The sequence below is a fragment of the Alexandromys fortis genome, unplaced genomic scaffold (genome assembly GCF_014885135.2).
Source record: "Alexandromys fortis isolate MF-2015 unplaced genomic scaffold, M_Fortis_MF-2015_v1.1 scaffold_100_3062768_6864082, whole genome shotgun sequence".
Taxonomy (NCBI): Eukaryota; Metazoa; Chordata; class Mammalia; order Rodentia; family Cricetidae; genus Alexandromys; species Alexandromys fortis.
In genome coordinates this window covers 1,670,453-1,693,711 of record NW_026067993.1, presented here as the reverse complement: position 1 = coordinate 1,693,711, position 23,259 = coordinate 1,670,453, and the positions used below count along the sequence as shown (strand labels likewise).

The 23,259-nt window shown below is 45.1% G+C and overlaps 2 long non-coding RNA genes across 4 annotated transcripts in view; one reads left to right on the top strand and one right to left on the bottom strand.

Annotated features, from left to right (window-relative positions):
* Nucleotides 1–1,475: 1,475 nt before the first annotated feature.
* Nucleotides 1,476–3,293, bottom strand: LOC126512299 (uncharacterized). Of its 3 annotated transcripts, none has more exons than XR_007595000.1 (4): nt 3,230–3,293; nt 2,297–2,488; nt 1,913–1,966; nt 1,476–1,821 (listed from the first exon to the last, which is right to left on the bottom strand). It is a non-coding gene; the product is annotated as an uncharacterized lncRNA (long non-coding RNA). The 3 variants fall into 3 exon arrangements; XR_007594998.1 differs by having other exon boundaries at nt 2,297–2,422; nt 3,230–3,279; XR_007594999.1 differs by having other exon boundaries at nt 1,476–1,692; nt 2,297–2,422; nt 3,230–3,279.
* Nucleotides 3,294–13,728: 10,435 nt separating this feature from the next.
* LOC126512298 (uncharacterized) overlaps nt 13,729–23,259 on the top strand; it is a 66,846-nt gene continuing 57,315 nt past the window's right edge. Inside the window, exons 1-3 of the long non-coding RNA XR_007594997.1 lie at nt 13,729–13,844; nt 15,187–16,187; nt 16,484–16,539. This is a non-coding gene — a long non-coding RNA (uncharacterized lncRNA). The remainder of the gene's footprint in view (nt 13,845–15,186; nt 16,188–16,483; nt 16,540–23,259) is intronic.

Here is a 23,259-nt window from a genome sequence, read left to right as displayed (position 1 = left end):
TCCTCCTCCCTTCACCTCCCGAACGCTGGGATCGCAAGCATGCACAAACATGCCTAACTTTTTTATTCCAAAATTTTCATAGATGAGAAACAGAGGCATACAGAAACAGTTGCTATAAGGGAGACCTCTGGGACCCTCCTTGTTATCCCTGGTCTCTTTGGAGCACTCAGCCTCCCAGTTTCCCCTCTTTAGTCTGCTATTTTTATTTTGCCCCTTCTTTGATTGGGTTGTGTTCTCTGAACACTGGCGATCATGCAGTGTGGTGAATGTGCTCTTCCCATTCCTAGGTGGGTTCTACTTTTTGTTTCTAAAACTGGGAATTGTTGTCATCTCTAAGTGTCTAAAAATTGAAATAGAATCTATGCCCTGGCAATGCAGCAGCAGGCATGGTCAGCCTGTATATGGCGGTTCTGTTGAACTTGTCTATATTGGGTTTCATGGTCTAAGTGGATGAGGATGACTGACCAGATCTCCTCCTCAAGTGGGCACCAGATCTCATTACAGATGGTTGTGAGCCACCATGTGGTTGCTGGGAATTGAACTTAGGACCTTTGGAAGAGCAGGCAATGCTCTTAACCGCTGAGCTATCTCTCCAACCCCATTGTGTTCTTTCTACCATGACTGCATTTTACTCCTGAATCCTCATCCCACCTCTAGGCTTCTGCTTCTGGATGCTTTATGACACTTGGTCTTTTGTGTTAGTCAAATCGAGCACCAGGTTTCCCTGGCATCAGATATTTGTGTATTTATAACCGGTCCACACTTGCTTATTGTTCCCTTGAAGGCATGGGTATTGTTTACCTCTGCACATCGTTTGATCGCACATGGTTAATACATACATAATATTTGCTAAATCAGTGCACTAGCTCCTGAGTTAATATTGTAGTTTGTGAGCCGTCTTACAGAGCCCCACATGTTTTTCATATACAATATTCAAATTTAATCATAGGAGAATTCCATTCTAAAAACGAGGAAAAACACACAGAGGCTATTTAGTGAGCATGGTCTCTGTGATAGGCATTATTCTTGGAAGTCCCTATACATATGTTTCATCTCATCTTACTGAACACTATGTGCCAGGCATATCTTTCAGCCCTGTGCACTTAAACTTATTTCATCCACATAGTTACAAAGTGGGTACTATTGTTATCCTCTTGGACTTTATGGAATTGAGACACACAAAACCTTAAAAGTGGATCCAAGGCAAAAAATAGAATTCAGACTCTCAATTGGGTACTCCGATTGAAGAGACTCTCGGAGCCCTGTGTTCCTTCCTGAGTCAGCCCTGAAGCACAGCCTCAATAAGCCATGCTATGTCCATTTTCACAGAGAACAAAGCCGAGACCTGGACAGATTGAACAGTGCGTACTGCAGATCAGAGCGGCACCTCGGCTGGTACAAGAACGCTCACATTTGCCTGTTCTCAAAGAAACGCGACAACTGCCAGTTCAGACACATACAGTATTGCATGGCCATGTGAGATTTTTATTATTGTAGTTCTTCATTTGCTGTGTTCAAAGGATTGGACGAAACCGAGTGGATTTTGGGGAGAATGGGAACTTACAACGCCCAAGATATAGAACTTGTAAGCAGCAAGTGAGAAGCAGTTGCAATAATCTCTACCCCCAATTTCTGTTTCTTTCCATATGCGACTCCATGTTGCCTTTTGATCCATTGACACTGATGGAAGTCCTGGAGTGGCCAGTGGAAAGGAGGTTAGGTCCAAGACGGTCAGCAAAGGGGAGGTGGCACTGGTGGGTACAGGTGATGTGATGGACTCTCTTTTTATTGAAAGTCAGATGCACTGACTGAGTTTAGAAGCTGGAGAAAACAACATCTCTCTGAGCCCAATGCGGACAAGAATGGGAGATGAGGATGTGGGAGACCTAGAGGGGAGGCTGGGGTTGCTTACCCAGGTTGCTTACAGCAATCTTTCTCTGCGATTGAGTGGGCTTTACAATTTGACCTAAGGAAGAAATGTATTGACTTCATCTCAGGATCCAGTCAGGCCTGTTTTGGGCTCTCTCCACAGACACTCATCGTCAGATGATGGTGAGCCAGCCAGTTCCTCCCCGCAGGACTCCATTTCTGCATGGACTCCATCAAATGGGAACAAGGCTTGATGGTGCTAATGCAGCCTGGAGTAGGTCATCCAGGCATGAAAAGTCTTGGCTAACTGTGGCTATGAACCCGAGGTGGGCGTAAGATGCTGACACGGAAGAAAGTCTGTGTTTTGCCCCTTCTGTAGTTCCTCATCTGGGTTTGTACTGACAGAGCCCTATCGGGATTAACTCACACATAACACACGGAGAAATGGGCAGTTTCCAGCGCAGCCTGTTCCCAGATCGGTTAACTGCCTGCTGGTTTCAGCTGGATTACTGGTGGGACTGGGTCTAGGGGGTACAACAGGTAGGTGTCACACCTGGGGAGAAAAGGTGTTCTTATGTGCCGTGATAGAGGTTCGGATCTGGAGACTTCAGGCTCCAATCTGGTCAGACAGAGAAAGGGGTTGGCAGGACCTCAAACTTCCCTTTAGCCTCACTCTGACTCCCTGGCCCTCCCACAGGCACTTCTCAGAACATGTCCCTGCCTCCACTGCTCCAGCTGTGAATGTAAAACAAGACCCTCCTTTTAAAGATTTTGAGAAGGCCTAGGACTCTCTCATCTACTCGGTGAGATTACCGAAGAGTGATGAGGAGCTATGAGAAGTCTCCTGGTCTCTGTCCTGCATTCCTGGGCTCAAATCCTTTTAAGCCAGTGCTGGAATCCTCTGGGTGGTGGAGCACACAAGGATTCCTGTGTGTCAGTAAGCGAGCGTGCGTGACAGAGGGCTTTTAAATGAATCACTTTGTATCTAGCAGGGCCGCACCTGCTCCTCAGCCTCGAAAGGCAGTGGGAGCAACAAGATCATTCAAAAGCGCCGCTTTCCATTCAGGTCTAAAATTAGCTCGCAGGCTGCTCACCCCTGGAGCTGCAGGGGTGGGAGTGGGGCAGCTTCGAGGGCGGAGCCGAGCCCCTAAGCCCGCCCCTTGGATTCCACCTCGGGCCGTCCCGCCCCGTCTCCTGCACCCCACCCCCAGCGGTATCCTGGAGTTTGCGGGGCTCCGCGGGCCGGATTCCTGGAGGACAGGACCTATCCACCCTCATCGGGCTCACTCTCCTGCTAAGAAGCCCCTCGAGGGATGCGACTCCCGGGAAGCTGCTCTATTTAGAGTGGCATCCCCCTTACCAGCCAGCCGGCTTCTGCGTCCTGCCCTCGCGGCTACCGCCCGCTCACCCCGCCCAGCTCTCCGGGCCCCTCCCAGCCACCTCTCCCTCTTTGTCGCATTACATAGTAATCTGAGATGCATTGGACGAGCTCCAGGGAACAGAATGTACTTGGCAGAGGCGCGGGGCTTGATGTCTGCAAAATGTCGGAAACTCAGCCAAGAGCTGCTAACTGGGTCATTAACCTCCAAAAGCGAAGCGAGGGCTGTAGGCCCTCTCTGCCTCCCTTCATCTCGCCAATAAAAGTGCCTCAGTGTGAAGGGAAGAAAAAGCCCAAGGTTGGCTGCTTTGATTTCTAGGCACTGAAGGCAGACCAGTCTCCCCCCACTCTGTCCGCGCCCCAGCTCCTCCCGCTGCCTCTGCTTGGCACCAGGAGTTTACAAGTGGCCCTTTAAAGGCCCAGGAACCCTGCAGGGCCGAGATACAGCGTCTGTGGCGATGTCACCCGCTGCCCTTCCCTACCGCACAGCCTCAGACCCATTTTCCTGGGCTGGGAGGAAATAATAAGAGAGGGGGTAAGGCTGGAGGTGGGATGAAGAAGAAAGTTCTGGTGAAGCCCCCCCCCCTTCTACTCCTCCCAGTCCCTACTGCTACTCCTCCCCTCTCCTCTATTCCTCTGTCATTTCAGAGAGCTGGATGGAAAGTTTATTGTGTTCCATATACGGGGTCTGGTTGATACGTGCTTGGCACGGCTGTCAATCATTTCTCTGCTCTTCAATTCCTGTTTACTCTCTCCTAACCTACCTCACCAACAGTGAGGTCTTGCCCTCTGTGATCCCATGACCCTTCAGGTCTCTGAAAGACCCCAAGGTCTAAAGGGAGGCTGAGGGTTCTAAGAAGCAAGCAGAGAGGTCTCACATGGATGCTTCCAAGGTGAAATATGTAAAAGCAGAGAGCCCCTAAAAGCCACCCCCTTCATTTGTCTGGGCTTGTTGGACTGCCAAAATGGTACTTCCTATGAAAGTCCAAACCTGCTTCTCCAGTGGTTGGCAAGAGAAAGTGCTTGGGAGTGACCAGAGTGGTGGCCTCTTCCTCAGATGAGACTCCCTTACTGAGGGCGAGAACCACTGGCCTGGGGAAACCAGTGGTGGCTGGTCACAAAGCAAACATTGGTTTGGTCAACTATGCTTAGAAACGAAGGACCATTTGTCCACGTCAGTGTCTGGTAATTAGAACCAAAATCAACCTGGCCCTGGACCTCCTTCTTGTCATTCTTGCCCTGGTCTACTGCAGTCACATCAAATTGACTCTGCCTTTCCCTGCGTATCCTACAGAGGACTCTGCCCTCTATGGGCTCCGTTTGATTTCTTATTACCACAAGTTCAAATCCCTTCTAGCCCTCAAATCCCAGCTCAGGTACCCACACCTCTATCTCACTTTAATTTACAGTTCTTCCTAAAGTTTTTTTTTTCCCTTCTAATGTCCCCGGATAGCCAGGCAGGCTTGGGTTATGTCCCTCTGTGACCTTTGTGCCTGTGTTTCACATGGTGTTGTTGCTCCCTGGGTAGAAGTCATTCCTTGTTACCCTCAACACTGATGGCGAAGGCCGTCCGTCCAACGCCTGTCCTGATTTGCCTTCTTTGCTTATGCCGTCTATCCTCATATAACGACGTATGATCTTAAAATAAATCATGAGTAGCTTCTTCCACTAGTTAAAATGCCTGGTTTGGGCTATATATTATACAGCGACTCTACTGAAGGCCTCTATACAAGTACCTGGATTGCTAAAAGTGGTGGATTGCCTTAAAGGGTGTCCTGGGGCTGCCATCCCTACCCCTACCCTGTTTACTAACCTTCTGGAGACAGGCTCTCCTTTATTCCCTTTCTTCTTCCCTGGGGATGGCCTGCAGGAAGACCCATGGCCACTTTCTTCTGACAGGTCTTCCCAGGATTTCAAACTACTCTTATCACACAAGAAGTAGCTCACCATAGCTCCTGTTACGCTTCTCAGCCCCTACAGAGCAAAACTGTCACCGGGTATTAGAGAGAGGGAATCGAATCAGCCACTAGAGAAGAGCATCACCCGGTTTCTGGGATGAGGTTCCCACTTCCAACCTCAGCTGGATGTTTGGCCTTGCCCTATATTTTCAGACAGGGCCACTCTTCTGAATTCTCATGGCAAGGTTGCTTAAGAAGCCCACCTTTGGGGATGCCTAAGGCTCCTAGTAAAAAATATAAACATTACAGGTTCTGCTAGAACTCAGGAAAGACTAAGGCCTGTTTGCATCATGGCAGACACTTAATCAGAAGTGAGCTAGGACAAGGAGCATGAAGCCGAGGACCACACGAAATGTTTGGAAGTAACAGTAGGCAAGATGCCCGGCCTTGTGAACGGGCCCCCAGCTCCGGTGTCAGGAGGCCTGGGTCATTTCATCTGACTCACGGCTTGCTGGGCATGAGTCATGCTCCCTCCTGTGTGCTAGGCCACACTTCCCCTGTCTCCCCTATAAAATGGGCGTGTTTATTATTGCTGCCACACAGGAGGGGCAAGAGGCTTTGAGAGTCCTTGATAATTACACAAAAATATTATTAAAGTAAAAATAAGCTGTGAGTATGTTTTCCTTTTTGCTTTCTGGCAAGGCACAGCAGAGGGGGAGGTTCCCTGGGGCTACTGCTGTTGTCTCCGTCTCCGGACGCCTGCTTCTCTGGCAGCAGCCTCCTAGGAACTGGAAATGGGCATGAGGGTCTGTCTGCATGTGGAGACAGGAAGAGGGAATCTGGGCTTCTTGGCTGGGAGCAAGAAACGTCAAGAAGAGAAATACGGGATAGGGATGAGAAAAGTGTGCGGAGGACCGCAGTGCTAGGCTGGGCCAGCAAGTTGTTCCTGAGGGTTATGGGATGTCAACACCGGTCATTGAACTGGGCTGTGGCAAGATCTGTAGTGTGTGTCAGTGAGCTCCTGGCTCTTGGATGCAGGGCAGCCATCATCTGGGGACTGTCACTCCAAGCAACTTTGCTCCATTTGAACTTTATTTTTCCTTCTTTTTACAATGCGGGATAGTTCCCTGGTGGTTCTGCTGTGGTGTTATTATGTAGTGAAGATGGCAGGGAAACTGCATATGTGCACAGTCCTTGGATGGAAGAGGAGTTAGGGAAGAGGTAACTGGCTTGTTAGGCACAAAACCAACTCCTGAACCTTGTTCTTTGGGGAGGAAGCCTGACCCAGCTCAAGATCTTAGGTGGATCTAGGGGAATCGCTGGATGTCTGGAGCATGGAGATCTTTATCTAGGCCGAGGCACCGCACATCTGTAGTTCAGGGCCTGGTCACTGACCTGTCTAGACCTGCCTATCATCCACTTCCTAGTCCACCTGAGACAGTCATGTTTGAAAAGACTGCTGAGCCTCCATTCTAACCAACCATTCTTTAGCACCGCATCCTGAAACTTGATAGTTACATGGGTTGGGAGCCTCGGAACTATCCCTTGGAAGACCAACTTGATGTCCTAAGTTTGTTGGGGATCCTATGTAGGAGGTTGTAACGGTGCTGTCGGGAGAAAAAATCTCTAAGATAACTAAAGGCCTTTGGGTAAAGATTCATATAAAACCATCACCAAAGTGTTCAGTTTACACTGGTTTCCTTGGGTTTAAGGATGATTGTGCTTGCCCACTTGCTTTAGAGTTGGCATCAAAACCACTTGTGCTTTAGATAGTATTGTTTCCAGAAGGCTTAAATATACAAGCAAGGGAATGAATAGCTGTCAGCTGGTAAGTGTAGCAAGTAAGGAATTCTATGGGCTATTGAACTGACTTGAAACCAACCTCGACCAACCATGGGATGCCAATGGCTATCAGCTTCCACAGAAAGCATTAAGGCATTGTTTCTGTGTTTGGAGAGCTGTGTTTGGAGGAAGCAGCACATGAAACCAAGGACAACCAGGAAAAGACAACCTAAGTAGGGCCATCTAGGTCATGGGGTTTGTGAGGAGGTGGTAGACGGTCCATCTAGCCTGTGTCGGGTTCATTCTTCCAGTTACTCTATGACCTTGAGATCCGGAGCTGTTCCATACTGGAAAATTACATGTAGAAGTCAGGCTTTGAAGTTTCTCCTGGTTCCTTCATTCTGCTCTTCATTCAGAAATGTCAGCTTTGCTATTGATTGATGAGTGACAGTTGGCCACTCTATCTTGGAGTCTACAAACGAGGCAAGAAATGATGTCCCCTGCAAGAAATGATGTCCTTATACTGATGATGACCAAAAGGCTAGCAAAAGATTGAAGGGGAGTGTGTGTGTGGTAGAGGTCTCTGATGAAAGCCCTCATCTCCAAGTTGATATTTTTCACATACTAATGGCAAGCCAAGCCCTTTATTGTATGGCTTTCCCAAGGAAATTTTCAATTTCAATTCAATATGTTAAAGTCTCATAGCTCAGAACATAATACGTGAGTGGTATCTCATAGATCCTACAGTTCAGCTCACTTAGACAAGGACAATGGGGCTTACGAAAGCTTACCCATGGGACCTGACCAAATAACAGAGCCAGGAAGTCTTAGAGCCAAGGCCACATCTGAGATGCCCACTGTTCCTTTGTACTCAGTTTGGTTTGTATGTTACATGTTGGAGCTTGGTCCTTGGCTATCTATCTCTCTATATTTTTTTTCTGGATGAGAGCATTGGTAAGCGTGTTCTTGGGCTCTGATGTTTTTATGGATCTGTACTGTTCATTCCTAGCCTAGTGTAGATTGTGTGCTGTTATTTGAACTCTTGTTCATAATAATGTCTGCTGTTGCCTTTAAGAGAACCATAGCCATCATGTGCCCACGGAGACAGGGAGAAGCAGACGGGGTCAGCTTGAGCAGACTGGCCGTCTCTGACACTTTCCCCTACCTTGATTGATATTTGCGGGATTCCCCATCCTCGAAGGCTTTACTGTGCAGATGCCTTGGTGTGTTTCTAAATCTATTGTTTTTGTTTGTTTCTTTTTGTGTTTAAATGATTGGTTCCCCACACCCTCCTCCTGGATGTAGAACTGAAACAGGCGACCTTCAGAGGGTTTTGTCAAGGCTACAAGCAGGATTTTTTCAGACAATTCAAGGAGGACCAATGAACTGTCCTCCGGGTCAGTGTGAAATCGAGATGGCACAAAGTCACCCTTTGGTAAAGGAAGCTGTCATTGCCCTCCCAGACTTTTCCATGGTCATTCCCAAATCTGCTCCAAGAGCGCCCTCTGCTGGATGACATCAGACCCCTATAGTCTCAGCCATCTTGGAAGTAGAGCCAACTGGAGTTTTGCGGGGATAAACAAGAATGGTCTGAGGGGAAGAGGAATGGGAGAGGGAGGGAAAACAAGGGGAAGAAGAGAGGGAGAGGGGAGATTTCTACACTGGGGACCTCTGCACCACCTCTCTTTAAACACCATCCTAAAATAAAAGGCGTCCAATCCATGAGCTCACAAGGCTGCTCTATTTCTATTTCAGTGTGTTAACCCTAAAAGATCATCACATAGTTTTTTCTTTAAAAAAAAAAGAAGAACTAAAGGAGAGTATGAAGTCCAGTGGAATGAGAATAAGTTAAGAACATCCCTTGTTACCGATGCTTACTTGATGGATTACTAAAAATTATTTCATAAAATACCTCAATTTCTATGTTCATATTTGATGCCTCCTTCAGCTAAACTCTTCATCAGCGATTCACTGCCTGCCACACTGGGGAAAGAACTTTGGAGTTCAAGGTCTATTTGTAATTTCAGTGACTCATTATTATGTTTGCCTTTCAGTTAAGTATATTTATTTCAAATAAGACCATAACCTCAACGCACTTTTTAGAAGAAGAAAATACACTGAAGAACTTTAAAAGTATATTTGAATATCTAAGTCATATTTTACATTAAGCATGCCTGGGCAGATGATCTTTTTTTGTGTGATTTTGAGTAAGGAGAGAGTCTTCCTTCAGTAGTCTTCTGAAGACAAGCCATGGTTAGTAGATAGAATTCTGTCTTTAACGCTGATGGTAGTTTTAGAAAAATATGGACTTGGAGGGCTGATAGTCATTGAAGCATCATATCCAGGAGACCAAGAGAAACAGTGACTAGTGATATTCTCACGAAATGGGCATATTCCTATGTATTAGTTGCTAGAGCTATGACTGAAAATTGAATAATCAATCTCAATGAAACCTTAGGTGAGGCTCTATCAACTCAAGACCCACATGGTAAAATGAGACCCCCAAAGAATAGTATTCCCAATGATCAGTCATTGGTGGAGCCCAGACTAGAATCTGGGTCGTTTAGAGCACTGGCCATCACCCAACCATACCTTTACTTTTCCCCTGATGGCATAAAAGGGCATTACAGGTCAATGCTAAGGTGTAGCTATCGGATGCAGGCAACCCTCATAGTGGAACCATCCTCGAAGTCATGTCTCTTGTGTTCGCAAGTGGTGCTGATGAGACTTTACGTAGATGGGTAGATGAGGTCCTCGGCGAGGAGACTGTGACTGCCGTGCTGGCTTCACTAGTAGAGGAAGAGAGATTCCAAGCTAGCAAGCTTTCTCTGCCATGTCATGTGACTTCCAGTGCCAACCTGGGACTCCATCAGCAGCAAGGTCCTTAGCACCTTGGCCTCTTGACCTTGGACCTCGCTGCCTCCAAACTGTGAGGAATAAAGGCTTTTTCTTTGCAAGTAACCCATTCTGTGGAGTAACAGGCTGGCAGTCAGAGATCGCCAGTCACCGCTGGAAACAGCTGCTGACATTGTCAGAAAAGCACAGAAGAATTTCCCTATGGCAGACTCTGTCCCAGCTCATCGTATCCTTAGGAGACCTAGAAATAGACCGTTCAGACCCTTCCCTACACTGACCTCCATTCTGTTTACACGCGGGCCGTCCAGATGTTAGAGGAATAAAACAAACACTTGCAGCTGTTATTGGGGAGAGGGTGGAGCGCATGAGGCTCCCAAGTTTTGATCCAACACATCGGAACATTCTTAATTTTTACTGCTTTGGGGTTTGCTGTCCTCCAACTCCTTCGCTCTTACAGCTTAGTGTTGAAGCTTGCCCTGAGAGCAGCCAAGGGCTTCTTGAGCTAGCTTTAGCCCATGGCCAAGCCAAGTTCTTCATGATATCCTTGGGGGAAATCTCTCTTCACCTCCAGCTCCCATTCCTTTGTGAATGATGGCTCTTCGTAGTAAATCGAGTCTGGAAGTATGCAGGAGTTGGTATTTTGTGGCGGGTGCAGCGTGGACTTTGGAATTATGTAATGTCTCATTTTTATCCCATCCTAGCCATTCACTGACCACGTGATTTCGGGTTACTTAGGCTGGAGTCCTACTCCCTTGCTTATTGATTGAGTTAGAATCTTACTTTGCAGCTGGAGGAATGGCGTCCCATCTGATTCTTATGCAGAGGGCGCAGATAATGACTAGCTGTTTCCATTGGGAGACAGCAAGAGGAGCTAGATTCAAATGCCATTCAAGGGAATGACACAGAGAATTATGAAACATTTGTTTCTTAGAAATCTATGGGACTAGGACAGTTTATAACAGACATTGTGGCGCTACTTGCCAGGATAGATGACCTCCTGTTTTCTTCTCTGTTAACACAAGCCTTGAATTCCTTTCTTCAAGGAGAACAATGTAAAAAAGCCCGACCTCTAGTGGTCCTTGTCTTTGTGTTGGACTAAAGGGGGAAAGGCCAAGAAAATAAGGAAATCAAGACTTCACTTGTAAACTGGAAACCAACGCAATAAATTTTCTAGTTAAATCAGCTATGTTTGTTTCTGTTGTTTTATCACCTACGCTGGCTTGGAACCTAGTCTATAGCTAAGGATGATCTTGGATTCCTGAGCCTCTTGCTTCAGCCACCTGGGATCTGAGATTACAGACATGGGCCGTCAGGCATGTCAAGCTGTCCACTTTACATGTAAAGAACTCGGGCCAAATGGTTGAATGTGTTGCCCGCACACCAGCGGTTTTGCAAGAAACCTTGAGGTGCAGCGTGGGAGGCTTGCAGGCCTGCTGAGTTCCTGATCCTGAGTTTTAGCATCTGGACCGCAGAGTCAGCTCCTCGGTGACACGGAGAAAGCAGGTAGCCAGTGGGTGTATTTCATGGAGAGTATTTCCTTCATGTCGAGAGTCAAACATCCCAGTGATACCCAAGCTGCTTTACTCAGCACCGCTTAAGTTCTGCTCCCTGGAGCTTTGATCACTTTCTTTCTTCTCCTCGAAGGTCTGTGTTCACAGCCATTTCACACAGGAGACCCCTGTTCTCTTGACATCATGTAAACTTTGCCCCAGAGCCAGACACCACAATTCAGCTTTGAGCAGGCAATGCATGCTTGTTCACTTTAGCAAACCGTCAGTGTTTGATGTCTTAAGAATTCAAGAGTGCAGGAACACATGAGGTCATCCCCAGCATTATGTTCTTTTCTCTTTCTCTTTTTAATCTTTATTTTTTTCAGTTAGCTTACACAAGATTTAGTTTCATCATGGCATTTTCAAACACAACTTGTTTTGCTGGTTTCTCTTCCTCCTCTCTTCTCTTTCATTCCTCCTGCCCTTCTTTGCACCTTTCCACCCGTGACAATCTCTTCTCTTCTGCTTTAATACCACCTGTACCCTGCCCCTTCTTCAATCTCTCTCTTCCTCTCTTGTGGTCTTCTAGTTCTTTAGCCAATACACCCTGCAGTCCCCCCAGTCAGGCATACATGTAAGCATTGCTAGTTAGGATTTACAGATGTAAGAGAATACGCATTTATTTTCCTTTCTGAATCTTGCTTCACATAGTACTTTCATTTTCATCCATTGCCCATAAATTGCACGATTTCATTTTCCTAATGGCCAAATAAAATTCCATTGTGACTGTGAAGCCCATTTTCAGCCAGTTCCTTGCTGCTGTGCAGAGCACAGACATGAGCACGGAATGCAGGTATCTCTGTGCTAGGATATGCAGTTATATGTCCGTGAATCATACAGGTGGAACATATGGTAAAAACAGTTTTAGTTTTTTTGAGACTCCTCGTGTTGATTTCCATAACAGCCAGGCAAAGTTGCACTCCTTCAAGCAGTGAATCAGGATCCCACTTTCCCCACATCCTTGACAGCCTTTGTTATTTGAGTTTTGATCTTAGCTGTCCAGATTCCTGTGAAATGGAATCTCAAAGTGGATGTAATTTGCATTTGCCTGATGGCTAGAGAAGCTGAACCTGGTTTAAAAAATACTTACTGGCCACTCGTGTTTCTTCTTTTGAGAACTGGCTGTTTATTTTATAAGCTCAATTATTAATGGGAGTTTTGTTGTTTAATTTTACAGTTTTTTCCCCTATAGTCAATACCAACAGCTTGTCCGAGGTATGATTGGCAAATGTTTTCTCTCATTCTGTAGACTGTAAAGTTTCTGTTGTGTAGACCCTTTGAAATTCCAGGTAGCCACGTTCGCTGATTCTTAGAGCTTTTTCCTATGCTATTGCAATTCTGTTCAGAAAGGTCTAGCCCTTAAGTGCAACTTGAAGTGTATTCCTTATGTGTTCCTCTCGTGGTTTAGCATTTCAGGCTTTATACCAAGGTGTCTGGACCACTTTGAAATGGTTCCTGTGGAGTGAGAGTTACAGGTCTCATCTCATCCTTCTGTGTGTGGGATAGATTATCTTTCTTCCTTGTGTATGTTTTTGGCATTTTTATCAGGTACCTAGGTGAGGCACACCTTTAATCCCAGCCCTGGGGAGGTGGAGACAGGTGGATCTCTTTGAGTTCAAGGCCATCCTGGTCTACTTAGTGAGTTCCAGGACAGCCAGAGCTATGCCAAGAGACCCTGTCTTAAAACAAAACAAAATGAAGCAAAACAAGAAAAACCTAGGAAATCATAGCGTGCAGGTTTTCCCCAGGATAGCTACTGTCTCTCTGGTCAACACGTCTGCTTTTGAGTCCGTATTGGGCTGTCCTTGTAACTGGTCCCACACTTTCCTTTTCCTGTCTCCTGGGTAGTGTGTGCTATTGAAACAGCAGCGCTGTGCTAGCGTGTGCTAGCATGCTCCTGGCAGGTTCATCGGTAGCAAACACACCAAACATTCCTTAGGTATGTTATTTTATTGTGATGTTTCAGCCAAATACCACTTGGTAGTTATTGCTGGTTGTTTATACAGTTGTGAAAATTGGAATTATGGATAGTGGCGATAGGGAAAGATGATCAGTATAATTTATTACGTGAAGAGAGAAGGTTATAAAGTGGCGTGAACGTCATGTTGACAAACAGAGCAAATGGACGTGCAGAATTGATGAGCTGGATCTTTGTCTTCTGCCAACTGTGCATTTATTTTATGTAATTATTACAAAACTTCCCATGCCTAATGGTTTGCTGTTTGTTACCTTTGGAATACTTTGAAATGTCTGGGGTTTGACTTTGAGTTGCCTAAAACCACTTAATCACCCCCTAGAGGAGTGAAATTCATCACAAGAGTGCACTTCTCATGGCTTCAGGGAGTTGTGTGTTTAAGGTCATTGAGACGCTAATGCAACTTATCAGCAATTTGACCTTGAATAAATTGCTTACCCACAGCGTAAGTCTCTTGCCAAATGTGATGATCAGAGAAGCTGTGCCTGCTGTTTGTCTGGAGCTTTAAGTGAGGTAAAGGCAGCGCAAGACACAAGGTAAGTTCTCAGTAGTGTTAGCTGCTGATGTTATGAGTTTGAACCTGGGCTAGAATTCTGGCTTCATGACTTCCCCACAGGGCAAGTTCTAGCCTACTCCGACACAGGTTTTTCATCTTGCTTCATGTTGGCACCCTTTGCTTTGGTTAAGATTGGGTAAGAAAAGGCAATTCTAATAGTGTCAAAGACAAAGTTGGCCTAAGTCTTGCCTGTCAGGTGGCCAACGGCGCATACTGCTAACAGGATCACATAACCAAACTCTCATGGCACAGATTAAACTGAAATTATGACTTAACCCCTCCCCCGGAAGGCTCAGATCCTACAAATTCATATGTCCTACCTGAGCTCTTATCTACACTTGTTTTGAGAGCCTCAGATTCCTCTCTTTTTTTCACATTTACTTATTTTAAGTGTGCGCGCACACACACACACACACACACACAGACACACACACACACGCGCGCGCGAGCATGTGTGCTCATGCACCGCAGCACATCTGTAGAAATCACAGGACAGTTTCGTGAGTTGGTTCTCTTCTAACGTCAGTCTTGGCAGCAAGTGACTCTGGCCAGTGAGCCATCTTGCCAGGCCTTCAGGTGTCTTGCTGAATGACTGGGACAGTTTCCTTGTGACAAACCTTTGTGAGACTATGACGTGAGTTGTTGCACGCAAAAGAGGGCAGCAATCCAAGGTGGCAAACTGTATTTTGAAGTTATTGTCTTTCCGAACATGTCCAGCCTGTCCCAGGGACTGGGCACTCTCCCAGAAGCTAAGTCAGTACCTAGTAATTCACTTTTCACAGTGGTCATGTGAGGCAGGCTGTCTTAACCTGCTCTCAGAGCGGGGTACAGCCAGGCTGAGCAGTGAAACCCACATCGTGGAGATGGCAAGCAGCGGCACTGAGGTTTCAGCCGCAGCCATGTGGATACAGAGTCCACAAATGACCCTTCTCTTGCTCCATTGTATGCAAGTGCTTGAATCTAAAGTAAAGAGTCAGTTCTGGTTTCTGTTCTCCTTCCTTACGAGGTCCCATTCACTCCAGTTGGATTCAATCCAATCCAAGACAGTTTACTTCATCTCAAGTGAAGAAATACTTTCTTGAATATTTAGTTTGTGCTGTCAGCTGCAATGTGTGGCTCTGAAAGAGCTAAGGGAGAGGGGGCAGGAGCCAGGGCATTTAGATAGTGATGAGGAAGAGCAAGTCATGGACAAAAATAATGGTGAATAAGGGATAAGAAAGCGATCTTCAGAGAAAAGTAAAATCTAGATCCTTAAGGGTTAACGAGAGGGGACTCTGTGAAACCTCTCTTGACTGTTTATGGAATGAAGTTTGTCTGTCCAGGAGCAGGTAGGGAGTCCCTGGGCCTTGAACTGAAGCAAAGGTATTCCGGATCTCTGAGAAGCCAACGGGGCAAGACTGGCCTCTTGGCCTTAATCTCTTCTCAACTAGTTAAGCCATCAGTCTTCAGCTGCCATTCTAAGGTAAGATAAAGTCACCCTGGGCTTTGCTGTGTAATTTCTTGTTGCCAACTATTGTGGAATATTAGTTGAAGATGTGTGACATTCGTTTATTCTGTCAAGTAAGTGTTCAGTGTCGCAAAGATGTGTTGCATTCTTTTATGTTGAATTTGTTTAACTCTGTGAAGCCGTGTTACTTTGCCTGCCTAAAATACCTGATTGGTCTAATAAAAAACGGATCAGTCAATAACTTGGCAGGAGACAGAAATAGGCAGGGTTGTCAGATGGAGAGAATAAATAGAAGAAGAAATGAGAAGAGAGAGCAAGAGAAGAGGAGAAGAGGAGGATCCCAGGGAAAAGCCACCCGGCAACACAACCAGCCATACAGTAAGGATGAAAGAAATATGCATAGGATAGACACAGGTAAAAAGGTAGATGGGATAATCGAAGTTAAGAAAAGTTGGCTAGAAACAAGCCAAACTTTTGTAAGTAAGAATAAGTCTCCATGTATTTATTTGGGAGCTGGGTGATGGGCCCCAAAGAGTTAAAAACAAAACAAAACAAAACTACAGACCAAGTCCCCTGAGCAATTATTTTAAAAAGGGCCCGAATAGCGGTGTGAGATTATTCACCTTTTGACCACTCACAGAGAAAGACAGGGCGGAGAGTACATAGCCCAAGCAGTTTGTCCTGTTTAGGGATTTCTAGTTTTCTGTTCCCAGATGAAAAGCAGAAGCTGGCTTGGTGTGCCACGCCATGCTCTTGGCTGTTCAGGGGTCACATCATATGGAATCTGGAAATGCCTCGTGTGCAAACTCTTCCTGTTCACGTTGCCGGCAGTGCTTCACCATTAAACAGACTCGCATATTAAAATGCAGAGCATGTGTAAGTACCTCATAATTAATGGCTGTCTATTTAACCAGACAGCTCTAGCAAGTTAATCTGATGTCTGTTATGAGACTTAATAATTGTCAGTGATTTTTTTAAAAAAAACAATTTACTGGTATAATCATTAACTACTCCTAGATTATCTTGTCAAATTGATAATTAAATACCTCAAAAATTCATTACAGAGTCAATATATTAATAGGAATGTAATTGAGTAAATGTTTGCTTATGTAATCTAGAGTTTATTACCTGTACATTTATTTATCTTTCCTACTCTTATTAAATTTTCTTAGGAGCCTCTTCGAATCAATAGAAAACCAAGAGTCAGTACATGTCTTATCAGATCCAAGTAAGTACTTTGACTGAGATGCTGTGGAATGGATATGAATTTCCTGTGAGTGGAGGTGGTGGAGAGGTTATTCCTATTTCCTGAAGGATTAGCACTTGGCAAAGTCTCCTTTTCCTGTCATTTCCCCTTGGTTTTTCCCCACCCTTCTATCCTCCTCCTTCTTTTCTTTCCCTCTCTATTCTTCCCTCTGCCTTCTCCTTCTTTTGCATCTCCCACCTCCCTTCTCTCCTCTGCTTCTCTTAGCATTTTTCTTTGTTTTCAAGTGTTTAGCTGGGTGCTCCACAGTCAGTGGTTTGTTTGCTTTGGGGCCTGTGGCAGGGCAGTATATTATGGTGGGAATGCATAGCCAAGGAAACTGCTTCCCTCCTGGTAGCGGGGAAGCAAAGAGAGAAGCTAGATTACCATTTTGCAAACCTTTCATCATCCTGTAAGAAGACCTCCCAACTTTCCACTCTTTTCTAATAGTTAAGTTGAGAACCAAGCCTTTGACTCATATGTTTTAGGGAGAACATTCTAGATCGGCACCATAGCAGAGAGATCATAAAAATGGCTGCAGAGCAACATGCTTACTGCAACCCTAAGGGACTATGGAGGAAGGAACAGCTAGCTATTCAAACATGTAGTCAGCAAACTCCAAGCACAAGTTTGCAAGGGAGAGACAATGTGAGCCCGGAATTCTAGGTCTAGTAGATGCGGCAGCTTGGAGACAGGGAGCAACACTGACTACTCAGGGGGAAGATGACAAAGATGAAGTTTATGCTGCACAGTGGCATAGTCTGAGCTGTGTTTCTGGAAGCATCCCTTGGAGGGCAGATGTAGCACATACAATTGCAATGTCTAGTGGCTTGCCCTGACACCCTCGAGTGAGGTCTATTCAAATGGCGGTGGGGTTGGTCTCCCTGCCCCAGCCATTCCTTCCTCTTGCTAAGAACCACATGACCAGAATTTGCAGATTGTACTGGGTTTCTGATTTGCTGACCCTGTCAGGCATGTCAAGTCACATCTACAAATTTTGAGGTTGATCAGTAAGACCAAAACCTATTTCTACCTGGGTATACCCAAAAGAGGTATGCACTGTTTATATCTGCAAATCTTCTACTCTGTCCTGGAACACCAGAAACCAAACTTAAAGATGCTTATGCCACATTAGCAACCCTGGATGAAACTTAGCAAGGAATGGGCCTTAAGTCGGTGACCGAGTTTCCGAGACTGGACATGATCTAGCCACGTATGTCCTTCTTACCCTTCATGACCGCTTGAGACATTCATGTGTCAGCTGCAACCATTTTTGTCCCTTACCAATTGATAATCATGCTAAAAGTCTTTGCCTGTCTGGGGTTGTCCCTGGCTAGACAGTTGGGTACTATGGGAAGACCACAGGGACTCCATTCCATCTTGACTTAAAGTCAGAGTTCAAACTTCTTCTTGCTCCTCAAGGTCAAATAATAGGATGTTTGTTCAAAGGCGTGGTTACTAGATGTTTTGAGAATTAAGGAGATGATTATTCTTGCTTGTTCCTTGAACCATGGTAAAGAAGTCTTTTGCCCTCCCCTTTTTTTGCTTTGGGTATAAAAGGGTTATGAGAAATAAACTCAGAGCTGCTGCAGTATTCACCGAGAGCCCTGCAGATTCTATATTTGTCTCTTTCTTAATCCTCACTGCTTTATACTGGTGCCATTTGACAGGTCGGTTGGCCCCTACAGGGTACCTTCTGGAGAAGCAGAGAAAAAATAAGAAAGATAGGTGGGAGAAATAAAATAATATCCTTGGGACTGAGCATGGAGGCACATACCTCTAATCTCAACACACAAGAGTCTGGGGATTACAGATATGAGGCTAGCCTGAATTCACAGTGAATTCAGGAGCAGCCTGGGATACATAGCATGATCCTGCCTCAGAATACCAAAGATTTCAAGTGTAGGGCTTACCTAGTATAAGCAAGACCGTGGGTTTAATCCCCAACCTCATAAAACAAACAAACAAACAAACAAAAAAAGAAAACAAACAAAAACACATCCCAGTGTTTAAAGCCATGTTGGCAATAGGTGGAAGGTGGAACGATGTCATAGCCTCTGAAGACTTTCACAGTGCCTGGATGCCAACTCCATAGACCAGCAGAGAATGTGTGTGGGTGGATTTCCTTGTCCCTGAAAATAGGTATGGTGTGTATCTGATACCAAGGGCATGTCTGGACCGTGCATCCTTAAGCAATATTAACTGGGACCGGCTGTGTTTTAAATTGCTGTTTGAATGACCAAAATGATCACAATCGACGCTTAAATTATACAAGGGAAAGTACAGCATAACCCAGTGATTAAAAAGGTCTGAGGGTACCAAATTCTCAAAGCTGAATGTATTAGAGACGAAGGAGAAAGCTCAGTATTATAAATCCAAAGTGGCTGATTTGGGTGGAAACCACCTTTGTAGAAGGCAGGGTCTTCACAGTCCTATCCTGAGGTGTCTTTGGAAACATTTGCACATTTGTCTAGGAGAGAAGTCAGCTTTAGTAAAGCTGTGGGATGCTATGCTAGAGGACATGTCATTGAGGTTAGATGATGGTGAGGTCCGGGCATGGATCTAATTATCTGCTGCAGGTCTTCTCTTTTAGCACCTCAGTTTCCTCAGGTAAATTGGGGATAATAGTCCCTAGTCCACTTGTCTCAAGCATCTGTTGGGAGGATCAAATGGGACAATGACTGTCCAATATCTTGAAAACATGCACTGATGAATGGGAGGGGTGATATTATGAGTAGGTACACTCAAGGCTGGCTGTCAGTAGTCCAGAGGAAAAGACCTGTGTCCTCATAGTGTACAGATACACATCTGGCCTGGACTCCTGGGAAATGACCAACAGGCTAGGAGATATCTGTTCTCTGACAATTGAAGGTACTTATCCCAGTGTACTGATCTGGTACTCTGTCTGCATCCTTCATGAATCTGTAAGCTCTATGAGAGCAAGGACCATGGTTTCTGTCGCAGTGGAACACTATTGACATGTGGAGGTTTAGAAACCAGCAGCATTTCTAATAAGCCCCCGTGTGACGTTTGGGAAATTATTGAGTCTCGTTAAGTCATCTTCTCTCATCTGTGGCATGAGGTAGCAATATGTCTCCTTCATAGTGGTGTTAAGAGATTGGAGATCTAGAGTATGTCAAATAGGGTCCATGGAAAGTGCCCAAGGAATTCTGGGTATTTATCACCATCACCATTGTCACTGTTTGCTTCATGTCTCTGGCATCTAGAACATTGGGTATATCATATTTACTCAGCATCATCGGGAAGGGATATAAAAGGAATTCTTATCCCAGAAGATACTTACACTGAGCTAATGAAAACTAACCATTAAAAAAGTGAAAAGAAACTGAATTAGAAGGGTTGGAGTTGCAATTTTTGGGTCTGTTTCAATGCTTTATATTTATCGATAAGAAGAAAATTTCTATTTTTCAGGTAGATTGCAGAAGTAGTATAGTGCTTCACAGTTTTCAAAAAAAAATTCACGTTAGTATTCTATTTCTTCAGACACCAACCACTGGGAAGGTTTTCTTCTACGTACTTCACAGATGAAGAAGTTGAGATTCGCAGTAGCAAAAGCTTCTTCCCTGCTGAACATCTAGTACAGAGAAGTGCGGGGATGAGAACTTTGGTCCTCTGCTAAATATTCTGGCTGTGAAGACAGGCCCGAGAAGTGATAGTAGAATACAAGCTATTAGATGGCCTGGGTGCCTTGAGAGACATTTCTTCTAGTATCCCATTAAGAACGTATCATCCGTAAATTGAAATCTCCATAAAGCTTGCTAGTGACCCAGCCTCTACTTCATTTTTAAATTGTAATATTTCTAGTGTAAGAAATGTGCCTTCATTGCGCTAGCTAGGTTTTCCTCATGAGAGTGAAATTGACCCAACCAGCCCTTGCTCTGAAGAAGGAAACAAGAAACCACGCCAGTCTTTCTACACACGTCATTTAGGAACACTAGACATTGAAATCTAATCCCATCATTGCTCAACTGCATAGGGCATCTCTAGTCCTGGAAAAGGAGAGCACTTCTCACAAGAAATTCCACCTGCCCTCCCTGGTCACTCCCTCTGAGGACTTCAGAGCAGATCACAAGTCAGCCTGGCCATACTCAGGCTCTGGCTTCTTCACAGCTTAGTTTGGCAACAGCTTAGCCTGGCCTTTGGCTCTTTAAGCACCTTCCTTGCCTTCTTTATAACTTTGGCCACATGCCTAAGTCAAAACTGTTGCCCTCTGTATTTTCAGCTTTCTCTCTCTCTTCTCATCTGCTCCGGTTCCACAAGGAACTCACAGATATCACACGGATGTAGAAAGGAGACTTTCCAAGTTGAATGAACTCGGTGTTTGAGTGTAGGGAGCATAGGAAAGAACAGTGAAAAAGTTGGGTGCCTTCAGAGGCATCTGAGAGAGAAGTGGGCCCTCCTCATTTGTTTGAGAAAGGAAGAGCACTTGAAATGTGAGTACAGCCTCTAAAAGGAACCAAAGAAAGAAAATTTAAGTTTTATTTCCCAAATCTTAAAAGTGAAGACAATATCCAGCTTGGAAAGCCATTGTGAGTATTGGCAATGGTGCATATGACTAGCAATGGCAGATAATCAACTAATAGCAAGTACTTATGGCAAACCCTTTCCCACCCCAGGTTGTTTTCTTTATTAGAAAAAAGATGGGATTATCCTTGGATTTTAAAAAATGTTTAAAAGTATTATTATTGCTCCGTGTGTATGAGTGTTTTGCTCAAGTGTATGTCTGTGTACCATGAGCATGCCTGGTACCTGAGGAGGCCAGAAGAGGGCGTTAGGTCACCAGGAACTGATGGTTGTGAGTTACCGTTTGAGTGCTGGCAATTGAACTTGGGTCCTCTGGAAGAGCATCCAGTGCTCTTAACCACTGAGTAATCTCTCCAGTCCCTAGCCTGGGTTTTTTGGAAAAGCCTTTCTTCATATGACAAGCAACAGCACCTTACTATCCCTTGAGGAAATTTCACAGTGCAGCCCCTTCTTCCTGCTTTTCTCTTGCTGGCCAAGCTTCAGCACACTTTTCCCCTTGACTCGTAAAGCATTCACTCTGAGTACCTAGCAGTTGCGCTGACAAATCCCACCCTTGTATGGACTGCCTGCCTGCCTGCATGGCTTCTAAGTTTATCCCTGGGCTTCGCTTGTCTCTTGTACTGGATTGATAATTCCTCAGGTGAATGATGCTATTAGACTCAGAGTCGGAATCTGAGATTTCAGCATTAAGCTTGGGTACTCATTGGCCACTGGAACATGGTTAAACTAGTTAACCTCCACTAAAGTATGTGTGAACATGATAACGGGACTTCTTGAAACGCGTATGTTTTTAAATGAGACATTGCCTATGCCGGCACTTGGCAAACTATAAAACTCCAAAGCTGAGATTTCATATTACAATAGATTTTTATTTGTATTTGTATTAAGCAGGACTCTCCTGATTTCAGTTAAGGTAAGTCCTGCACCAATTGGCTCTATGAAAAGCCTTTGGGGCACATCATTGAATGATTATAACATATATCAAACAAGAGAACAGAATTATACTTTTTTCCTATCAGGTTTTTTTCTACATGCATTCTTTATTAAATATGCCCCTTTCCTGGGGTCTCTCAGCAGTCACAGGTTCAACTTCTCAGTTTGATACACATAACAAAAAATCTGGTGTTTTAGTCCTAGTAATTCTGATGGCTATCTTAGAATTAACTCTCCACGGCCTTGGTATGTGCCTATTACTCATCCACTGTGGCTATCGGGTTATTTGTATGTTCTCAAAAGCCAGCCTGGACCTGCTCTACCATTGAAGCCCACAAGATCAAGATTGTTCCCTCAGAAACCACATTGATTGAGAATGGATGGTTTCCTGAACGAAAAATGAGATACTATTTTCAGAATATGCTAGAAAGATCCAAATTACTTCACCTGTCTCGGCAGCTTCCTTGACCAAAACCCTAAGAACTTAAAATAGGATTGAGAAGATAGCTCAGAGCTTGCCGGGCATGAGCGCGGACCCGGATTTGATTCTCCAATTCTACCAACAATGTAGGGACTGGGGAGATGGCTGTCAGTCAGTTGTCTACTTAGCAAGTGTGGAGATGTGATTCTGGATACTCAGAACACAGTTACCACGCTGTGCACGATGGTGGGGCCTGTAACCCCAGCATGTGAGGTATGTAGAGACAGATGGATCCATGAAGCTCATTAGACAGCCAGTCTAGAGAAACTGTTTAGCTTCAGGTCCAGTGAGAGAACCTGTCTCAGAAAGCAAAGGTGGAAGGTGATGAAGGAAGAACACCCACCATTGATCCCAGGCCTCCTTGTGCCTGAACACACGTGTGCATAGATATTACCATATCCTTGTACACATACCTCACACGTACTTGACACCGTGCATAACCCTACACACATACAGAAACTGAAAAAGTCAGTCTATGTGTCTGTTCAGGGATGTACATAGTGGGTCAAGGCTGCTATGTATTGTGGAGATCTGTGTCCCGTGAGGGACGGCAAGGACTCAACAGGAGATCAAGGACTCAACAGGAGATCCAAACGAAGAAAAACTAGTAATTTCCAAAGCAGGGATGGCATCTTTCGGGATTCCAACCTACGCTGAGTTGCTCTGATGTTGTTGATTTCAGACTCTAAGGATTCTTATACTGGGGTTGGTGAGCAAGAGGAACAGAGAACTTTCTGAGACCATAT